This window comes from Lolium rigidum, chromosome 6 (genome assembly GCF_022539505.1).
Source record: "Lolium rigidum isolate FL_2022 chromosome 6, APGP_CSIRO_Lrig_0.1, whole genome shotgun sequence".
NCBI classification, from domain to species: Eukaryota; Viridiplantae; Streptophyta; class Magnoliopsida; order Poales; family Poaceae; genus Lolium; species Lolium rigidum.
Window position 1 is genome coordinate 265,760,027 of NC_061513.1, and position 12,037 is coordinate 265,772,063.

At 48.8% G+C, this 12,037-nt stretch overlaps 1 long non-coding RNA gene across 1 annotated transcript in view; it reads left to right on the top strand.

The window, feature by feature from the left end:
• The window catches only part of LOC124668071, a 66,651-nt gene extending 61,807 nt beyond the window's left edge, over positions 1-4,844 (top strand). The window contains exons 3-5 of the long non-coding RNA XR_006991547.1: positions 3,466-3,592; positions 4,565-4,645; positions 4,736-4,844. This is a non-coding gene — a long non-coding RNA (uncharacterized LOC124668071). The remainder of the gene's footprint in view (positions 1-3,465; positions 3,593-4,564; positions 4,646-4,735) is intronic.
• The last annotated feature ends 7,193 nt before the right edge of the window (positions 4,845-12,037 follow it).

Consider the following 12,037-nt stretch of genomic DNA (forward strand, 5'->3'; position numbering starts at 1 on the left):
ACCCTGTCTGTCTTCCCACTTTCTCTAAATTCCAGAGAAGCAATAATATTCCATAGGAGAAAAGAGTTTCCACAAAGTATAAATATTTCCTTTGTGTGAAGCATTTAGCAACAAGCCTAGAATTGTGATTTCCACTAAGCATGTTGCATTAAACATTTTGTAAATAAATTCATTTAGAACCTATAGGCATGCGGATGTTTGGTTAGATAAAAATTTACCAAACTTCTGTTCTTCCTCATAGAGTTTATTCCTTCCTGCAATGCTCAAATGTCGCAATTAAAGAATAGAATCCATAACTGATAGTCCTCCCACTTAAGTATATAATTCCACAATGAATTAGTCACTTATTGTTTTCCTTGGTTTGCAACCAAGTCATAAATATCTTCAATAATAAATTTCCAAGCATGTGTCTTAGTATTCCTCCATATGGAGTTATCTTCACCAAGAAATTAACTTGTCCAACTTGCAAACGTTGAGTAAAGGTTGAATTTCCTTTCCTTCAGAGTAATATGATCTTCCTCTAGAAGTAAATGATGCCCGGTAATAAATATCCTTTCCAGGTTAAGCATAAATTCTACGCAATCTGTTTATTCCCATATTCAATCTTTGTGAGCATGTTTATTCCCCCTTTCTTCAAGAGTGGGAACTTCGTGAAAAAAATTCGACTGCGACGTGTGTCTGGACATATATATGTCGGCTCGACAAATAGAAAACCGGGAGGATCAAATCACAATCCATGTCTTCAAGTATGCAAATTAATTGCCTGTTTCCCGGTGATGTCCGTGATGGCACGAAAACCAAAGCAGATGGCAGTCCTTTCCGTACTTGTGCTAGCAAGAAAGTACCAGTAAAGCAATGTTCTCAGCAGAAAATAAATAAATGTGACTGATCGGTTGAACGGCCGAAGCGGAGAGGTGATCCTCAGACGTGAACGGATTAAGTAATTCCTTGCAGTTCCATGACCATGTGCGTAAGAATTACAGCCCGTGATTCCTCCGTCACGCGAGTTTCTTTCCAGATCGTCTATGGTAGATATTCTGACCCATGAACCAAATAACTAGTACTAGCAGCATTTCCTCCATCCGTGCGTGCAAGTGCAAAAGAGTCAAACAGCAATCACCAGCTTTTCCTAGTATGAACCAGAGATAACATGAACGTGGCTGGCTTGCTGCTTGAGTTCCTTCCTCAGCCCACGCGTAAACAAAAAAATTCTCCCGCGGCTGGCGAGATTGAATCCACTTAGCCAGTAGCAAAATCAGAATTCACATGCACGCACAGCACCGTACCCTTGCGTGCTTGAAGAGGCGGAGCGAAGGTCGACTTGTCCGAGCGGGAGTTGCGGCCGGGACGGCGAGCCGCTCCATACACTTGGATGGCGATTTCATGGACTTCGATCGGCAATCGAACTAGAGGCCAGGCGCGGCCTCGATTTGACGTTCTTCCTTGATCCGCGGCTCGCGGATTCCAGGCTGGAGGCCATACTTTTCCATCCGTGCGTGCAGAGCAACGAGGGAACCTGATCTACTTTCCAGATCGAACGAGGCCTTCAGGCTAGGTCTCACTCGTTGGAGGCAGACACGCGTAGGCCGGAACGCGCAGCGCCGGGCAATCTTGATCGGCGGCCAACTGATTCGACGGGGGAGCGGAGGCGACATGGCGCAACGGACATCGGTAACCAATCGGCAATAATTCACAGTAGAAACCGGAGACGACCGGCGGCAGAGCTCGGACTGGCGGAACACCAGTAGGCAGCAGATCTTATCTAAATTCCGTCCCCGACAATGCAATCTGGCGCAGCAAGGCATAGACGTGATACGTAGCGGCAAATCAGAAGCGGCGGCAGATTGCAGAGGCGATCACCACGGCAGAGTAGGACGATGGGCGGCGACGGGATCACCTTCGGCTCTGATACCAATGTAAGAAAATTAGGGTTACGGGAGCTATTCGGTCTACCTCTATTCCTCTGCCTTATCGGTGGTGCCGCTCACAATGCATATTGAGGCTAGAGGGTGGGACCTTTATATAGACTCCAAATTCCAGATATTACAATCTGTTTCCAGTTAGGACTCGTGACATGTTAAACCAACCACTATCATTAACAGCCAGTTACCGAGCCTAATACTGTTAATTAATTAGGTCCCAAACACGCACGTGTGAGTCGTGCGCCGAGTTTGAATTCAGATTCAAACTCGCAGGCTTTAACAATCTATAGAGCCAATCCTATAGACAACCTGGCATTCCACTCTATAATGTTCCCGGGTATAATTCCAGCATATTCTTATACACTGTGTTCCATTATAGATGTACCGGCTTCCTTAAGTATATTTCCTTAAGTACAATTGCACATCAATTGTTCCCTGTTGTTTCCATGAATATACTTCCACGTTGAGGTTTTGATTCCGGGAGTATAACAATGTAGTTAACATGTAAAATATTAAAGCCACAAATTCCTACAGCTGCTGCACGCCGGCCACCAAGACGCGAGCCTTGGAGTGCCGTATTCTTCCATGCGCAGCGCGGGGAGCCTTCCGTCTTCGCATCCTCTGCAGCCGGCGCGGCGTCTAGCCGATGGTATGAGTTGCCTCGTCGTACTCCGGCTGTACTACCACATAGCGCAACCGACCACCTCGTCCGCATCCATCGACCGGCTTGCCGTGCAGTTGAGGACCCCTGTTTCTGTCACCTCTGATTCGCTGCACTGTTCGCCGATCTGAATTTGGTCGTAGTGGACCTGCTGCAAAGACCTGGGATTCTTATTTAGGACTTATAATCTGTGTCTGCTAGGAAGTCTAGATCAGTAGATAATTGTTTGCCGACAAATTGGGACTTCTGGGTGCCCTTTTGTGAGTGAGATGCACATCGCATGAACATGAACGTGATGTGAAAAAATAGCTAGGTTCAGTATGTGTTTGTTCAGTCCAAAAGATCATACGTGTATAGTTAGATAGCGTTGCGTAGCATCTGGACATGAATCACACCTATTTTTCGGTCAGTTTTGTAGATTAAATCAGTACAAGTTTCTTTATTTTCGTAGCTATACTTGGCAGTATCGTAGATTAAATCAGTACCACATCAGTATTGCAGCCTTGTAGAAGCTCTGGGCAGGAGGTTTTGCATTGCCGATTCACGTAAATGGATGCTCCATTTTGATAGGCTAGGGCATTCCGTTCTCTGAGAATAGACGCTGCAAGCTGGGAAAGCAGTAGTGCTATTGCTCTCTAGTATAGGTTATTTGTGTAGTTGTTTATTCTTGTTTTTTAGATCAAGAACTTACCAAGCATATACATCCGACAGGTTCATCATCGGGAGCTGCAGCTCGTATGGGTTGCAGCGATGCTCATCGCCTGCAACTACGGGGAGATATAGGCACTGAAGGTATGGGCACAAAAGCCTTTTCATCTCCTCGTCTCTGTTTGTGAACGATCTTTCCACTCTAAACCTCATCTGCATGTGTGTGTTTGGCAGGTCAATGATGCGCCCCTGGAGCCTAACACTGTTCTCAGTCTGGTCTTAAACTGGGGGTGGTCTTGGACAGCGCATCTCCACGCAACCCTGGCCCACCGAGATCATGATCGGCTACAGTCTGTCTCAGGTGGGCTCTTCTCCTATGTGCCGAGCTATTTCCATCGTGTCATGGCATTCTAGGGATATGGTTTGCATAGCTAGGATTATGGCCTCGTCCCAATGCGTGTATGGCATTCTAGGGATATCGTTTGTTGAAAGTCTGCATCTTTACAATGCAGCAGGCTTTAGTGATTGGCAGTCTAGTGTTAGACATGAACTTCTGGTTAAGGATCATGGCTCATGGATATATCGCGTTAAGGATCATGGATTCCATGATTTCTTATCTTGTATTAAGCATGATCTAGTGTTAGGCATGAACTTCTGGTTGTGTGATTATTTTTCTCCTATTATTAGATGAGCCACTAGTTTTAGTGGTTTTGGTTAAATCATGAGTTGATCTGGTTGTGTATATACACTAGTTGTTTCCATGCCTGCAATGGCCACCAAGAGCACTGGGATATCAGAGAAGAGCTGCAAGCTAGGGAAGTCTAGATCAGTAGATAATTGTTTGCCGACAAATTGGGAGTTAGATGCACATCGCATGAACATGAACGTGATGTGAAAAAATAGCTAGGTTCAGTATGTGTTGGTTCAGTATTTGTTGGTTGAGTCCAAAAGATCATATGTGTATAGTTAGACAGCGTTGCGTAGCATCTGGACATAAATCACACATATTTTTCTGTCAGTTTTGTAGATTAAATCAGTACAAGTTTCTTTGTTTTCGTAGCTATACTTGGCAGTATCGTAGATTAAATCAGTACCACATCAGTATTGCAGCCTTGTAGAAGCTCTGGGCAGGAGGTTTGCATTGCCGATTGCCTTGTTTTTTTTTCACATAAATGGATGCTCCATTTTGATATGCTAGGGCATTCCGTTCTCTGAGAACTGACGCTGCGAGCTGGGAAAGCGGTAGTGTTATTGCTCTCTAGCATAGGTTATTTGTGTAGTTGTTTATTCTTGTTTTTAGATCAAAAACTTACCAAGCATATACATCCGACAGGTTCATCATCGGGAGCTGCAGCTCGTATGGGTTGCAGCGATGCTCATCGCCTGCAAGTACAGGGAGATCTAGGCACTGAAGGTATGGGCACAAAAGCCTTTTCATCTCCTCGTCTCTGTTTGTGAACGATCTTTCCACTCTGAACCTCATCTGCATGTGTGTGTTTGGCAGGTCGATGATGCGCCCCTGGAGCCCACCACTGTTCTCAGTCCGGTCTTAAACTAGGGGTGGTCTTGCACGGCGCATCTCCATGCAACCCTGGCCCACCGAGATCATGACCGGCTACAGTCTGTATCAGGTGGGCTCTTCTCCTATGCGGCGAGCTATTTCCATCGTGTCATGACATTCTAGGGATATGGTTTGCATAGCTAGGATCAGGGCTTCGTCCCGATGTGTGTATGACGCTGCATTATGTGAAGTATTTAATTTGCTTGTCCCTGTATTTAGATGATCGTAAATTTAGGTGTTTGGAGGTTCGTTTGTTGAAAGTCTGCATTTTTACAATGCAGCAGGCTTTAGTGAATGGCAGGCTAGTGTTAGACATGAACTTCTGGTTAAGGATCATGGCTCATGGATATATTGTGTTAAGGATCATGGATTCCATGATTTCTTATCTTGTATTAAGCATGATCTAGTGTTAGACATGAACTTCTGGTTGTATGATTATTTTTCTCCTATTATTAGAGGAAAGTTGTAGTGTTATTGTGCTCTAGTCTAGATTATATGTGTAGTGGTTTATTATTAAATTTTTTTTAAGATACAAACTCACCCAGCACACACACAATCGATAGGATCCTCGACGGGAGCTGCAGCTCGTGGGGGTCGCAGCAATGCCCATCGCCTGCTAGTGCAAGGAGATCTAGGCGCCCGAGGTATGGACACCGAAGCCTTTTCATCTGCTTAGCTCATTGATAAAGTGTGTGTTTTTTCCATAGTAGCTTTAATTGTACTTGTTTCTTTTCTAATATGCAAATCTTCTTCTAATATGTGAGGTGCATAAGAGTGTGGGGTGCGGCTGCTGCTGGGCAGGCCGTGGCATCAAGTCCACTGGCGCCGCAACCACGGTGGTGGTCCTATCTTGGATTCGGCTACAATTCTCTCAGGTGATTCATTGAGTCGATGCCCTGTGTGTGGCCGTCAGGTCATTCAACATTTAATTAGATACTAATTGCATCTCCTGGTACTGCTATGCTACTGGAGAGGTGCAGCCAGTTTCTTGTACTGGTGTATTCATGTTGCCATTATCTTTGCTTTTGGAGTTGCATTTAGTAGAGCTGATAGATGGTTAAATATTTAGCCTTTTCTATTGTGAAGTGCTAATGCTTACTCAATGGGATTGTTGTTCTCCCAGCTGGATTGTTTCTGGAATTTGTGACGGACAAAAAATAGAGCTTCAATCTGTCTATCCTTCTTTCCTTTTGCTCTAGGGACTGTTTCTTAAGGTGTCTAGTTGGGTTTCTTTTGTGGTTAGTCTTCCTGGAGTCCTTTAAGCCTTTGGTTATGTTTCCTGATGTTAAGCTTGGGTTCTCCAGTGTTTTAGATTAAAAGCGTAATGTTTTCTTGATGTAAAACGCTTTGGAAATATCATCATTGTTATTATGTGCGTTGTTGTCTTTCAGTTACGGTGACCTGCATGTTTACTGTTTTTGTGCCAATTTCCAATGTGTGTTGCAGCTCGTGCTTATGTTTTCGTGCTATTTCCAAAATTCACAGTTTGAATATTGGAAGTTGTACTAAAGATCCTCCGCATTCTGACCTATTTTCATTTCCTGGCAGGATAACTTGGGTGCATTCCTCCATAGGAGATGCTGATGCGGTGACACGGCTTGTTCTGGCCCCGGCGGTGCTGCTGCCTATAGAAGACGACACAGTTGTAGCTCCTGTAGTATTCATTGGCTTGAATTTGTAATGATCCAGATCGACCACTATTTGCTTTATGATGTGAATTGAAGGTGTGTGCGCTTGAGTTGACATGTCTATGAGCGGAATGTTGTATTTAAATGGCTTATGATCCGCATGCCTGCTCTCTATGTATCAATTGTGTTTGAGGATAATATCCAAAAAGGAAGTTGAGCCATGCCGAAAATTTCGAGTAATTCATTGATTGATTGAAGAGCTAAGCTTTTATTGGCTACCTGGAAAGCTTACTCAACACAGATAACGTTTCGTCCTGGGCTCCCGTGAGTCCTAGGGCGAAACCCTAGTTCGCCCAGCCACGTCCTCCTCCTCTCCTGCCTCGCTGCCGCCAGGAGGCGCCACCGGGCGAAGCTCGGTCGGCGTCGGTGGTGGCAGGGCGGCTTCTCTCCTCCTCGCGGTGATGGCGGCGCGGGCGGCATCGGTGCTTGGAGGCGCGGCGCTGGGCAGGGGGCGTGGCGGCGCGGCCGTTCGCTAGTGTTGGCCGGTCTTCTTGGCCGTGTGGACGGTGAGGAGTCGGCGGAAGGCTGGTTGCGGCGTAGTAGTGCTCCGGCGCTTTCTTCGTCTGTTCGTTGGCGTCTACAGTGCTCGGTCTCTCTGCGCCAGATACGGCATGGTTTGTCCTCGGATTGCCTGTTCTGCGTCCGTGCGAGTTCTGTGGGGAGTTGCCGGGGGGAACTCTTGGCTGGCTCAGTGCCAGCCACATCGGCAACAACGATACTATTGCCGTTCTCCTTCTTGAAGGGATGGTGAGGTAACCCTCCCCCTATTCCTCTTCTTCCCAGGTGAAAACTCAGGCTACGGCTGACCGACGATGGCGCATTGCGTCGTTCTCCTCCTTGGAGGTGCCGCTTTGGGTTGAGGGGACAGAGGGCTATCGATGTGGTGACAATGACGGTGGTGCGGTTTGGGTGTGTCTTTGGTGAGGTTTGTGGCGGCTGTCAGCAAGTTCAAGGCTTTTTTGGGCGCTCAACCGCCTCTATGTTCTGTGCTGGCCGGTGAGGAGGGAAGGGTCCCTCCTTCGGCAGCAGCAAGGTGAGGCGGTCTCGGAGCCGGATCTTCATCTCTTTGACGCTGGTGCTTCTCATCTTCGCTTGCCACGTCTCTTTCCGTCCGCGGCAGTTCTCCGTAGCTTGTACTTGTGGGCTTTTTGGTGGCGCTGCCGAGTGGAGTTCTCTGTAGTTCCTCTAGGGTTTTCGCCTCTTTCTTTTCCCTTGTTCAAGTTTGTGTAATCAGCACCGTTGTATCCTAGCCGGGTGAGGGCTTTATTAATTTAAAGCTATGTTTAAAAAGGTTTTATTTGCTAGTTGCTTTATTTGTCCAGCACATCAGTTGCCGGTTTTGGTGAGAAGGAAAGATATCCGTGTGGTGCGCGGCAGACCGCGGAAGCTATAGCGGTCGAACAAAATCCCCGCCATCACAAAAAGACCGAACTAAGAGCAAGGTTAATGGATCCGATCAGCTGGGAAGCGAAAACGAAAGAATTTCTGCTTTGTGTGGTTAGATACGATGAGCTGCCGAACGAACTGAATTCCTCCGCATGTTCAAAAAAAAGAAAAACTGAATTCCTCTGCAATTCGAAAATTGAAACGGAAAAAGCTATGGGCTTCCGTCCGCACACGTGCAGTGCAGGTCGAAGCGCACGACTCCACAATCCGGTGCTGACGTCACGAACGCCGCACAAGGACATCTCGTACCAATTAAAGACTGGACCCCGCATTCGCATTTCCGTGCGGTTGATTAGGCAAACCGATCGACGTCACCTCAATCCATCTCCTCATTGGTCAAACTTGAGTTGCGACCGCGGCGCGCTGCTGGCCGAACGACGAGCAGCGGCAGGTTGCACCCTACGGTCACGCGTGTTGGATGTACAGAGGACCAAGTGAAATTCGCGTAACCTTTGGGAAAAAAAATAGCAAAGGAATTAATCGTTCCCCACCGGACTCAGATGTTCAACCGTGCGCGGGTCGTTTCACTTTTCACTTTGGCCGTGGGTGAATTGGCCGTTACAGCCAGGCTGGCCGCCTTGTATTTAACCAGCGCCGGAGCACCGGGACGCGATCGAGAAGCCGGCCGCCGGAAAAGTTCAATCAGCCCCACCGTCGCAACGCAGCTAGCGTACAGCAACGACCACCGCGCGCGCGAGAGAGAGGGATGGCTGCGGCGGCGGCGGCGGCGGCGACGGCGGCGTGGAGGGCGCGGTTCGTGCAGCGCGTGGAGAGCGCGCACGAGCACCTCCGCGACCTCAACGAGCGCCTCGTGGCCCTGGATGCCTTCTTCCTCCTCCCGCTCTCCGAGCTGGGCGCGGAGCCGGACCCGGAGGCGGAGATGGCCGCCCTGCGCGTCAAGCTCGGCCTGCTGATGGGGTCGCTCGGGGCGGCGGCGCAGGTCCTCAACTCCGCCATCGTCCACATGCAGGCGGCCACCATCCTGGCGATCCACGGAGGCAACACCGCCAGCCCGTGGGTGCCCATCACCTCCATCCACAGCCTCGGCCCGCACGACGCCGCGGTCAAGGCCGCCATGGCCATCCTCGAGACCTCCCACGACCTCATGACGCTCAGCGCTTGGAAGCTCATCGAGTGGAGCCGCGGCCACCTGTCCATGGCCATCGCCCTGGTCGGCAGCCATGGCATCCCCGACGGGATGGGCGACTTCGCCAAGTGGGAGTACGACACCGCCCACAACGTCCTACGACACGCCATGCACAGCACGCAGCCTGCGTTAGCTCACGCCGCAAACGCCCTGCAGCTACTTACTCCTTAGATCGCCATTGGCACCTCGTCGCCTGCATTTGCCGCACTCAAGTGCTGATCCCGTCCTGGATCGTTCCCTAGCATGCTACTGAAACTATGATCCCTATCCTGTAATGACTTGTTGCTGTTATCTGGAACTGCAATGTGTGTGTTGAACTGTTGATTGCTCCTAATTAGCAGCAGCTTATTTCCTGTCGACATGATGCTTCCCATGAATCGATGATATGCAGCTGCGATTTCGTGTCTCTATGACTTGTTTCTTGGATAGAATGCTTTTGTTATCTTGTGGCTGGTTTATCTGACATCCCACAGTTAATTGTTCTAACTTGCAGTAACTTGATTTGGGCAATTTTTACTTACTATACCATGATTTAGTTGTTGCAATCTGGAGCCAAAGTGCAAATTATCTGCGATCAGAGGCCGATACAGTCGTGAACTAGTGGTGTATCCATGGGGGAGGGTTCACTTCACCCACACATTTGTTTCTGATTCATTAGCACTACATTTGTTGTTTCTGTACCCTTATTTGCAGCTAGCAGCGATTCGTTTCTGACTATCTGTAACTAGTTTCCTGACGGGAAGTTTCCGTAAGACCGTAACTCTGCTGTTGGTTTATCTGACATCCTAGAGTTCATCGTTCTAACTGTCGGCAAGAGCTTTACAATTTTGGTCTCAGCTTGATTGACACTTTTCAGTTTTGCACTACGATCAATCAGAGGGAGATACAATTTTCAGTTTTGTAACTTGTGGTTGGTTTATTTGACATTCCAGATCATTGTGCTAACTTGCAGTAACTTAATTTGGGTAATTGTTACTACTTAGAGCATCTCTAGCAGACCCCCCATCGGACGCCATCTGCATAATAACCGATGTTTTCCGGTTCGGAGGGAAAAAATAGACGGTTCAGACACCCCATCGGACCCCTATATCAAAAAAAAAATCGGGCTATCCCGTTTCGCGCCGCGGAAACCACAAGTTCCTGGGTTGGGGAGGTTGTGCGAGCACGAATCCCATCTTCTCTCCCGCGTTGGCGCGAAGGAAGTTTCAGCTCACCCTTTCCCGCTTCTGCCCACCTAGTGCTCCCGATTCCACCGCCCCCACTCCTCTCCGGCCACCGCAGCCGCGCGCTCGCACAGACATGGACGCCATCAACCAGCCGTTGCTCCCAGGTGAGACCGCGCCGCACGGACCGGCTCCAATGACCGCATTTGGATCTAGCGCCGCCGTGGCAGCCGCCATCGAGGGCCTCGTGGTCGATGCGTCTCTCGCTGCTGTCGCTCTCGAAAAGCGGAAGCGGCTGGGGTAGCACGTCGTCCCCGCGCCTCCTGCTGCAGTTGCCCCTCCCGCACCGGCTGCCCCTCCCGCGCCGGCCAAGCGGGTGAAGCGTCCGGGCAACAAGGCGCCGACACAGAAGAAGAAGGCTGCGAAGAAGCCAGCCGCAGCCAAGATGGAGTCGTTGACTGCTTTGACGGCAGCGATGGTGAAGGGCCCGCCGGCATCGGCTGCTGCGCGCAAGGTGGTCGACGAAAGTCCCGCCGTTGATGTCACGTCGGAGTTGTACGTTGACATGCTTGACGAGGCTTCCGTCGACATCTACTCGCTGTTGTTTGCGGATTACGGTGACTACAATGACGGTTTGGAGGAGGGACTCGAGGGCGAGGAGTTTGAGGAAGAAGACACCGGCGGCAAGGAGGAAGATGAGTTGGAAGAGATCGAAGAGGGGGTGTTCGATGGGATGGTGGCCATGGCGAAGGGGAGAGCGATCCGGTCCGGCAACTACACCAAATTTGAAGATGTTGCTGCATTGAGAATTAGCAGATGATATGCATAAACACTTTGTTTTCGATTTTTGGTCGCGGGCTGAAAAACGGCCGCGCTGTCCAGATGCGCCAATAACAGCCCGCATATTCACATTGTTGCAACCTGAAGTCAAAGTTCAATTAGCAGTTTTAACACCGATCACAATCGTGAATTAGTAGTAGCATATTCACCACACATTTGTTTTTATTACCAGCAGTTTATTTCCTATTAAGAGCATGCAAGTCATTGGTGATTTTTTTTTTAAAAAAAAGTAGACAAAATCTTTTTCTTAACCATCAATTAAGAAAAAGATGCCTAATTTATTAGCGAAAAACCGGACAAAAATCATACAACAATACCAATAATCACATGGGCATGTCCATACTCGCGACATGGGGCCACATGGGAAAGCCCACCCAAGATCCAAGAAACACTAGGACTATGCTCAAAACACCACTCCACAAGATCAGATGGTCTCCCACCAAAGGGAGAAGAGAGAAGACGGTGTGACTGCTATGAGAGGAGCAAACATAGAACCCTCCAATAAGATGAGATAGCCATCCCTCCTAGGATCTGCGCCAACACGACGCCAACCACAAACATCAAGAGTAACCTCATCGTCTACACGATACGATGTCGACACCCTCATCACTGCCAAACTGTCGGAGCAGCCGCCCCATATCCAAGTCTAAGTCACACGCGACGCACGCGTTAACTCCACCCCATCTCATATTTATAGACGCTGAGGCTAAAGTTATGGGCTCATATTTCGTTCGAAATTTCGGGGCTTCCCTCCGCGCCAGTTCTTTTCCATCTTTGCCTCCCGCTAATTTTGTTTCCAATCAGCCACCCTTGATCACAGGGAAGTACACCCGGCCGTCCAGATGCGGCGTGTTCCGGATTGGTAACATGGAACCGTGGAGGGTAGGAGCCTATTCTCCTTCACCGTAATTAATTACCTTATTTTTCTTTCTCCTAATACATGCCTTGTCCGTGAATCATG